This window comes from Ceratotherium simum, chromosome 20 (genome assembly GCF_057802395.1).
Source record: "Ceratotherium simum simum isolate JZ-2026a chromosome 20, ASM5780239v1, whole genome shotgun sequence".
Taxonomy (NCBI): Eukaryota; Metazoa; Chordata; class Mammalia; order Perissodactyla; family Rhinocerotidae; genus Ceratotherium; species Ceratotherium simum.
In genome coordinates this window covers 49473592-49483735 of record NC_141919.1, presented here as the reverse complement: position 1 = coordinate 49483735, position 10144 = coordinate 49473592, and positions in this window count along the sequence as shown.

Genomic DNA, 10144 nt, shown 5'->3' with positions numbered 1-10144 from the left:
TAGAATAACAAAACGTCCTTTAGGGCATCTGCCCATTTCACAGTCACTCCCTCTTCTTCGGCAACTGTCTTCCAACCTGCATTGATAGGTCCTCTAGCTGTTTTGTCCTGTCTGACCTCACTTCCCAGTCATAGTTGAATAGTCCAGAGGTGGACATCTGACTCTAGGTGGGCCTTTCAGATTATTTATCACGAGAATCTGGAATTGGGCCTGAGAAAGAGGGAGAAAGCATAGTTCCCTATTTGGCCAACATGTAATATTTAGACTTGGGTGCTGTGAGTGGCTATTTTTTGTCATGTGGTTGAGAAGCAGAGAAAGCTGGTCTGCAAAGACAGCAGCAAGTGTCACAGAAGAAGGGGTCCTGACCCACTTCTCTTTCCTGTTCCCATCACTGTCTCAGGCCTGGATATTTTCTTTTTTTTTTTTTTTTTTTTATAATTTTATTTATTTATTTTTCCCCCAAAGCCCCAGTAGATAGTTGTATGTCATAGTTGCACATCCTTCTAGTTGCTGTATGTGGGACGCTGCCTCAGCATGGCTGGAGAAGCAGTGCATCGGTGTGCGCCCGGGATACGAACCCAGGCCGCTAGCATCGGAGCGCGAGCACTCAACCGCTAAGCCACGGCGCCGGCACTGGATATTTTCTTATAGTGTCCTGTATCACACCCCCGACCCTCCTCCTGTTTTATTTTTACTTTTTTTGGCTGAAATTGGTTTCTATGCTTGCATCAACAGCCCAACTAGTACATTGGCCCGGCGCATTTTTCACTTCTGCTTGTTTTTTAACCAGAACCAGTGGGAAAGTCAAAGGAAAGTTAGATGGGAATACATCCAGGTATAGCTCGCTGAGAAGCAGCCACAAAATAGTCTTTTTTTTTTTTTTTTTTTGATGAGGAAGATGGCCCTGAGCTAACATCTGTTGCCAATCTTCCTCTTTTTGCTTGATGAAGATTGTCCCTGTGCTAGTATCTGTGCCAATCTTCCTCCATTTTGTATGTGGATTGCCGCCACAGCATGGCTTGATGAGCGGTGTGTAGTCCACACCTGGGATCCGAACGTGTGAACCCCGGGCCACCAAAGCAGAGTGCGCAAACTTAACCACTATGTCACCAGGCCAGCCCCCAAACACTCTTTTTTTAAAACTTCTCTTTGAGTCAGTTCTAGTTTGAAGCCAACATTTTCATGACATAGCCTGAAGGGCAGCATCAATTCCTATATTAAGGAAATGATGCCCAAGCCAGTATGTATGCCTTAACTCACTTTTGAATTGCTGATTTGATACTGTCACTAGAGACCACAACTGTACTGCAAAAATTAGTTTTCTCTGTAAATTGTTTGGCATTGTGAATTCAGGGTAAGTGTTTTGTTTCTTCGTTGTTAAAGTATTGCTCAGTAATTGTGAGCGTGTGTATAAATCCTTCTAAGGTATTATGAAAACAACGCTCAATTCATTAAGTGAGAAGTAACCGCAGTACTCACCTTGGGATTAAACAAGACATATGCTCAGTAGCTAAGGTCTCCATAAATGTTAACTATTATTTTCAGATTCAGAAGAAAACAACTTAAGATGTTATTTTGTTTTCGCAATCCCATGTGATCCTTCCCACGCACAATTTAAGCATTATTATTTTGCTCTGTAGCTAACTGCATGGAAAAGTACAGTAATGGATGTGGAGAAATAAAGCCCTGGGGCTCCTTGTCAACATCTAAACAAAGGCATTCCTGCCGCAGAATCTTCAGAGCAGGGCTGTTGAAGACAAGGACATGAAATAATTCCTTTTAATAGCAAAACGAGAAAAGGATTTTGGCGTTCCAACTCCAAGCACCACCTAGAACAGCGGGGTCCACCAGTGCTGCACGTTACTAATCCCCTCCACTTCATCCTTCCACCTGTGTGTTATTGATGGTTGTGAATGAAGCTGCCAAAGAGAGGAGGGAAGGGGAAAGGTGGGCAGAATTCTTATTAAGATATTTCTGTTTCTGGCAAATCAACTTTTGGTTATGTAGAGCAACACATTTATCTGGAGGCCTTTTTTAAAAAAGTGAACGTTGCCTTATAATGAATACTAAATAAAACCGATAGAATCCAGATTAATTTTTAATGAGCAGCAGTTGTGTACTGCATGTAATAATATTGAAATTAATACATAATTAAAGTATATTTGTACAGAATAGATCACTAGAGAGTTGAGTAGCAGAGATCAAAATTGAACATCTCTGAAGGTGACCCACAGCTCTGTAACCAGATTTTTCAGACAGGGAGAGAGAGCAGTATTTCCTTGAGGCAAAGTCACACTTGCCAGAGGCATTAGAGATCGTTGGGACTTTGATCTGGGCTAAAACTAACTCCTAAGTTAGTTCATAGGAGGGGGGCGTTGGACATTAATTAGGACAAAATCCACACATGTCACAGGGTTGCCCAGAGCTCTGTCATCATCATAATGACTTCTATATTTTCACTGGCTAATGATTCTCACCTTTCTTAAGTCAGGTTGTTGGGTCAAACCTTGTCACTCGGAAAAAGTAAGCAAGAAATGCTATCAATCGACATAGCTTTAAATATAAATTGAATTTATTATATTGTAGAATTCATAATGGAACAATGGACACCCCCAAAATGACAAGGAAAATACACTGGAGGGTCCAATTCCTTGCCCTACAACTCTACCACAATTGCTTTAAATGAATGGCCGTGTTGTTGCTTCTGGAGAGGTCACCTCTGTGTGAGGAGAGAGCAGCTGTGGATTTCAGCTGAAAGGTGCCCTGGTGAACACCTGTTGCTTTTTTTACTCAGCATCAACCTCCCCTTCCTCTGCCATCAGCTCCCCGGTTTTCCTTGGGAGTAGCGCCTCTCCCACACTGTCAGTTCATGTACTTCAGATGGGGTTGACCTCATCCTTGGCTCCAAGTGTGGGCTTGTGACTCAGAGGGTCACATCCACTTGTCCATTGTGATTGGTTCAGGAATGAGCATGTGACCCAAACCGGAACAAACAGAGCCAAGAAGACTCAGTTCTGGAATCTTAGGAAACTGCTGGGAGAGAAGCCTTCTCTTTTTCTGTGGACTTATAGCTGTGAAGAGGTAGACTTGGAACTGGGAGCTGTGCTAAAGCAAAAGCCTTCCAGAGAAAGAAGCCAACACAGAGAAAAACAGATGTTCAAAAGAGATGGACAGCTTTCTATAACATTGTTTAAACACATAAACTCAGCTGTGCCTGGAATTGATCAACACCTGGATTTTTCAGTTACATAAACTAAGTTCTCTTTTTGCGTAATCTAGTTTGAGTTGGATTTCCTGCTATTGCAACTCTAAGAGTTGGGACTCAGAAGTCTGTGCCTTTTCTCTAATATAGCTTAATAGAATTCAGGTTTGTGTGGCTGCTGCTGGAATTTGGGGGTCACAGTACTCAATTTGGTCTTTGGAAGCACCCCAGGCCCCTACCTCTATGGGTAACCCCTATGGCCCGGGAAAGGGGGGAGGAGGAACAACTAGGAGGAGTTAATGATCCACCTGCCCCACTCTTCAACAGCCTCCAGTTAAGAAGACTCTTCTAGGGCAGAGCTTCTCAAACTTTAAGGGGCATACAAATTACCAGAGGATCTTGTTAAAAAGGCAGGTTATGATTCAGTAAGTCTAGGGTAGTGAATGTGATTCTGCATTTCCAACAAGCTTTCAGGATGCTGCCGGTCCAAGGACCACACTCTGAGTTGCAAGGTGCTCGTGTTGCTTTGGCATAGTCTGCACACTTCATCTCCGCGTCGGTCTAGAGTCTGGAATGAGACCCAAGACTGATAGTGGAATTCTTCAAGGAATTCTAAATGAGAGATTTTCCTTTAATCTTTTACTCCCCTCTTGGCAAAGCTGTTGAGCTAGGGAAGGTTTTGCCTAGGCTTCATGGGTTATAGCTATGGATGAAATGCCTAGAAATACCTCCAGTTTTTTGATGATGAATCATATTTTTATTCTTTTTTTTATTGAGGTAACATTGGTCTATAACATTATAAAAATTTCAGATGTACATCACTATTTTTCAGTTTTTCTGTAGACTACATCATAGTTCACCAAAGACTAATTACTATCTGTCATGGTACACATGTGCTCTATTACCCCTTTCGCCCTCCCCCCTCCCCCCTTCCCCTCTGGCAACTACCAATCTAATTTCTGTGTCTATGTGTTCGTTGTTGCTGTTGTGTTCATCTTCCACTTATGAGTGAAATAATATGGCATTTGACTTTCTCCATTTGACTTACTTTGCTTAACATAATACCCTCAAGGTCCGTCCATGTGGTCGCAAATGGCTGGATTTCATAGTTTCCTATGGCTGAGTAGTATTCCATTGTGTATATATACCACATCTTCTTTGTCCATTCATCCCTTGATGGCACTTAGGTTATTTCCAAGTCTTGGCTATTGTGAATAATGCTGCAATGAACACAGATGCAAATATCTTTTCAACTTAGTGTTTTTGTATTCTTTGTATAAAAACCCAGAAGTGGAATAGATGGATCATATGGTAGTTCTCTTCTTATTTTTTCGAGGAATCTCCATACTGTTTTCCATAGTGGCTGCACCTGTTTGCATTCCCACTAGCAGTGTATGAGAGTTTCCTTTTCTCCACAGCCTCTCCAACACTTGTTATTTCTTATCTTGTAAATTATAGCCATTCCGACAGGAGTGAGGTGATATCTCATTGTAGTTTTGATTTGTATTTCCTTAATAATTAGTGATGCTGAACATCTTTTCATGTGCCTGTTGGCCATCTGTATATCTTTTTTGGAAAAATGTCTGTTCAGATCTTTTGCCCATTTTTCAATTGGGTTGTTTGTTTTTTTGTTGTTGAGATGTATAAGTTCTTTATATGTTTTGGATATTTACCCCTTATCAGATATATGATTTTCAAATATCTTCTCCCAATTGTTAGGTTGTCTTTTTGTTTTATTGATAGTTTCCTTTGCTGTGCAGAAGCTTTTTAGTTTGATGTATTCCCATTTGTTTATTTTTTCTTTTGTTTCCCTTGCCTTGGGAGACACGATATTCACTGCTAAGACCGATATCAAAGAGTGTACTGCCTATGTTTTCTTCTAGGAGTTTTATGGTTTTAAGTCTTACACTCAGGTCTTTAATCCATTTTGAGTTAGTTTTTTTGTATGGTGTAAAATAATGGTCTACTTTCATTCTTTTGCACGTGGCTGTACAGTTCTCTCAACACCATTTTTTGAAGAGACTTTCCTTTCTCCATTGTATGTTCTTGGCTCCCTTGTCAAAAATGAGCTGTCCATAGATGTGTGGGTTTATTTCTGGGCTCTTGATTCCATTCCATTGATCTGTGTGTCTGTTTTTGTGCCAGTACCATGCTGTTTTGGTTACTTTAGCTTTGTAGTATATTTTGAAATCAGGGATTGTGCTACCTCAAGCTTTGTTCTTTTTTCTCAGGATTCTTGGCTATAGGTTTTTTCCATTCAGTACTTGATATATCATGCCACTACCTCCTAGCCTGTAAGGTTTCTGCTGAGAAGTCAGCTGATTACTTTATGGGGTTTCCTTGGTATGTAACTTGTTGCCTTTCTCTTGCAGCTTTTAGGATTCCTTCTTTATCTTCAATTTTTGACATATTAATTATAATGTGTTTTGGTGTGGGCCTTTTTGGGTTTATCTTGTTTGGTGCTCTCTGTGCTTCCTGTACCTGGATGTCTCTTTCCTTCCTTAGGTTAGGGAAGTTTTCAGTTATTATTTTTTCAAATTGGTTCTCTACCCCTTTGTCTTTCCCTTCTCCTTCTGGGACACCTATAATATGGATGTTAGTATGCTTGATGTTGTCCCAGAGGTCCCTTAGATTGTCCTCTTTCTTTTTAATTCTTTTTTCTGTTCAGCTTGGGTGATTTCCTCTACTCTTTCATCCAGATCACTGATCCATTCTTCTGTGTCATCTACTCTGCTGTTGATTCCCTCTAGTAAATTTTTCATTTCTATTATTGTATTCTTCAGTTCTGATTGGTCCTTTTTTATATTTTCCAATTCTTCCTTGGAGCTCTCACTGTGTTCATCTATTCTTCTCCCAAGATCAGTGAGCATCCTTATGACTATTAGTTTGTACTCTTTATCAGGTAGATTGCTTATCTCTGTTTCATTTAGTTCTTTTTCTGAGGATTTGTCCTGTTCCACTATTTGGAACATATTCTTTTGTCTCCTCATTTTGCCTACTTCTCTGTTCTTATATGTATGTATTAGGTAGATCAGCTATGTCTCCAGATCTTGGAAATGTGGCCCTATGTAAGAGATGCCTTATAGGGCCCAGCAATGCGCTTCCCTCTGATCACCTGTTCCAAATGCTCCAGAGATGTCCTGTGTGGGCTGTTGTGGCAGGGTTGCTCTTGCTGCGGATACATGGGTAGGCTAGGCTGGCCTCTGGGCTGGCTGGTTGTAAAGCTCAATTGTGTGTGGCTCCTATGGTCACTTTATTGGGTGGGGCAAGCCCTGGCACGGCTAGCTGTGAGGTCTAATGGCACAACTACTGCTGTTTTGCTGTTAAGTGAGTCAGGCCCCCAGTATGGCTGGTTGCTAGGCTCACAAGTTCTGCAGGCCTCTGGTGCGGCTCTCTGCAGCATGTAGTTGTTGTCACCTCTCTCAGGAGGACAGATGAGTGGGGCCAGACCTGGGCGTGGCAGCACACAATCATTTTAGGAGTTGGAAGGCGGGGAAGATCCCCCATGTGGCTATTTGAGATGGCCAGTGGTGCAAGTCTACTGCGTCCAACACGCCCCACAGCCCATGGACCCATGCACCCCACCAACACAGACCTGCCCTGCATGCACGCCCCACCAAGGTGGACCCACTCTCCGTGTTGCAGAGGTCCCACACACCCCGCCTATGGGGGCCAACGAGTTTACCAGGGGCTTGGTGGTAGGCAGAGCCAGTCCCTCAGGCAGGCTTTCTGCCCTGGCTGAGCTCGATTAAATCAGTGCTCTAGTCGGAGGGGCATATCCCTGCACTAACAGGCTAGAGGAAGGAATCCGATGGTGTCTGCCAGAGTCTGTTAGCACAACTGAACTAGGTCACACTAACGGCTGCCGCCAGTGTCTCAGTCCCTGAGAGTGTGGGCCCAGCTGCCTCCTGCCCATCTGAGATGTGCTCAGAGCTTAGTAAGTGAGTCTCTTTTACCAATGGACTACGCACTTTTTTTGTGTTTTTGTGTTGGTTTCTGGAATGGGTGAATCCGTGCATGGGCCATTTAAGAGCAAGCTTTTCTTTCTCTGAAGTTTGATAGTTTTTCTGGGGGTATTCCCTGTTGGTTTTCAAAGCCAGCAAAGCCAGGTATTATGGGATCTTGTCTTGACTGTGCTGAATCTAAAGGCTGAGACGCCTGTTGTGGCACAGATCCCTTGCTCACATCCCACTCCCCGCTCCTTACCATTAAGATTGCTCCTGGCTGTGAAGCACGCTGGCTAGGATGTGATTTTTTCCTCAGCAGAGGTGTATTTCTGCCTCTTCCACCCCTGTCATGTTCTCCTTTGTTGTGGGGGTTCTTTTTATCCAGTTTCCAGATCTCTCTCAGAGGAAATTGTTCCACAGGTAATTGTAGATATGTTGTGTCCATGGGAGGAGGTGAGTTCAGGGTCCTCCTACACCACCATCTTCCCAGAATTCCCTATATTTTTATTCTTCAATAACTTACATAACTTATTTATCTAACTCTAAAATAAAAAATCCTACTTGGATTTTTGCTGTTACTCTTAAAGTTTTCCCAGAAGACAGAGCACTTATTGCTGATGATCAAAAGCCAGTTTTGCCCTGACCAAACTGAGACACACAGTGTCTTTTTTCCCCCCAGGGCAACTGTGAACATCAGTATAGATTTTCCAGACCAACTGCTAAGTGGTCCCAGAGGAACCCAAAACCTATGTTACAGTTTTAGAGAAATGGGTCAGAGGTCAGCCTTTTATTTGATAAACACATCAATTCTTATATTATTTGTTATTACTATTAATTTATCATTGATAATAAACATTTATCAATTTTTGTGGGCTTATTCTGAGCCCACTGGGTTTTTTTAACCTTTCTTTCTAAAATGACAGGATAGTGAACAACAGGGAGAACTCCATGTTTGTCCTAAAAGAGGGAAGAGTGAGGTAGAGGATTTGAATAACTTCTGGAACAAAAAGCAGATGGAAGAAGGCTGAAGAAAAGCAGGGCGGAGGATCCTACTACAACACGAAGGAGGGAGCCACAGCAGAAGTGACCGGATGACTCCAGTCTGAAGCTCAGCAGTGACTGTGGGAGTTGGGCCAGTTTGCTGTGGGCATCGGACTGCAAGCTAGAATGTAGGCTGTTTTTGTTTATCCACAGAGACATTTTCGTAGAAAATTGGTAGCAGATATTACGTTAAACTAGAAGTCTAGTGCAAGTGAAGGCTTTAAAAAATATGGGAGATGCTTGTATATATTTTACTGTAACTGGGATTGGGAAAGTATCTGAAGAACCATTGGAGAGGGGGGCAGGACGGTGAGGTAGACAGTTAGGTAAACGTGGAGTAATGAGTGGGGTGTGTGTGTGTGGGGTGTGTGTGTGTGTGGTGTGTGTGTGTGTGTGTGTGTAGTGTGTATGTGTGTGGTGTGTGTGCTGTGTGTGTGTGTATGTAGTGTGTGTGTGCTGTGTGTATTTAAAATCAGTGACAATTTCTCAGAAAGAAGGTTAAAAGGAGAGAATGCCACAATAATTCGACTTCAGGAATCTGCCTCTTCTTAGAGTTAAAATAAGGTACAAGCTTGATTAGTATTCCTACTGGGCCTTTTGCTTAACTTCCAGCAAAGACTGTTATTTCCATGAAATATGATCCCAATATGATGATCATAAGGCTTGGTTAATTTTAAGACATTTCTCTTCACTTATGAAAAAGGGCCCATCAGCTGTCCCTGCCAAAAGCTCATTAACACGCCTTTTAAGCTTCACTTTAAGGTCATTTTTAGCATCCGTTGCACTGTTAATTAGAAAGCTGCAGTTCCTTTATTCCTACCAGAACCCTCTCCAGGAGCGTCTCTGACTTCGGCATTTTGCTGACTGCCCTGTTTCCCCGAATTTAACTTTCCCAGAATAAATGGCTCTACTTTTGCTTTGCTGTATTTTTTTTAGCTATTGGTTTTGCAGCCTTGGTCGCTAATAAACCTAAAGCTGTTATTTATTAATTTATTTAGATGTTCTTCATATTCTCCTCAGAGTCAGAGAAGATGCCAGTTAAATTGGTTACTGTGAAAGTGAGATCACAGTGAATAAATGTATATATTCAGAGAAGTAACTTCCATCAAGTGAATCCCAGTTTCCTAAAACGTCTCCTGTGTGAATTCAATATAGACTTATTGCTGTGTCTTTGCAGACATTCAGCAAATATAATTCGGTTATTGCCTTCAAGAAAATGCATGGAGGAAAATGTAAACTTCCTGTTGCATCTGTGAGAGAGATCTACTGACGAGGACACAGGGCACCCAGCTTCTAGTTCCAGTTCTGGGCCTGTTTCCACAGCAAGTCGGACAAACACTAAGCCAGAGTTTATAAAACCTGGCCATGCCTCAAAATTACCTGGGAGCGCTTTAAAAATACAGCTTCCTGGACCCCACTGAAGCAGCCACTCTAGTGTTGGGCCCAGGAATCCAAATGTGTACAAAGCTCCCCAGGGATTCTGATACCATATTCCTCTGAACACGGGTTGACACTGAAGATCTTAAGCTAGGAGTATACAGAAATATTAAAGTTGAAAACTTTGATCCATATCATTTAATCCACACAAAGGTGCTGGTCTAGCCTGGACCAAGCCCTTGGGTATGAGGTGGATGGAGGTGGAACACCTCTTCACCTGTGGATGAGGGATGTGAAATCAGTAGACAGAGAATGGGGGTCCTATCTGGGAAAGTGATTAAGGTTGAACCAGAATAAAAAGTCCAAAACTAGTAAAAGAGAAGCATGAAGTGTGGGAACAGTGCAGCCATGCTGCATAACTCTGGGAACCACTCACATTCTAGTTGTATTGGTTATCCACTGCCATGTAACAGATCATGCCAAACAGCAGCTTAAAGCAGCAAATATTTAGTATATCACAGTTTGTGCAGCTGAGATATCTGAGTCCCTCAAGTGGTTGTATTTAAGCTGTTGGTTG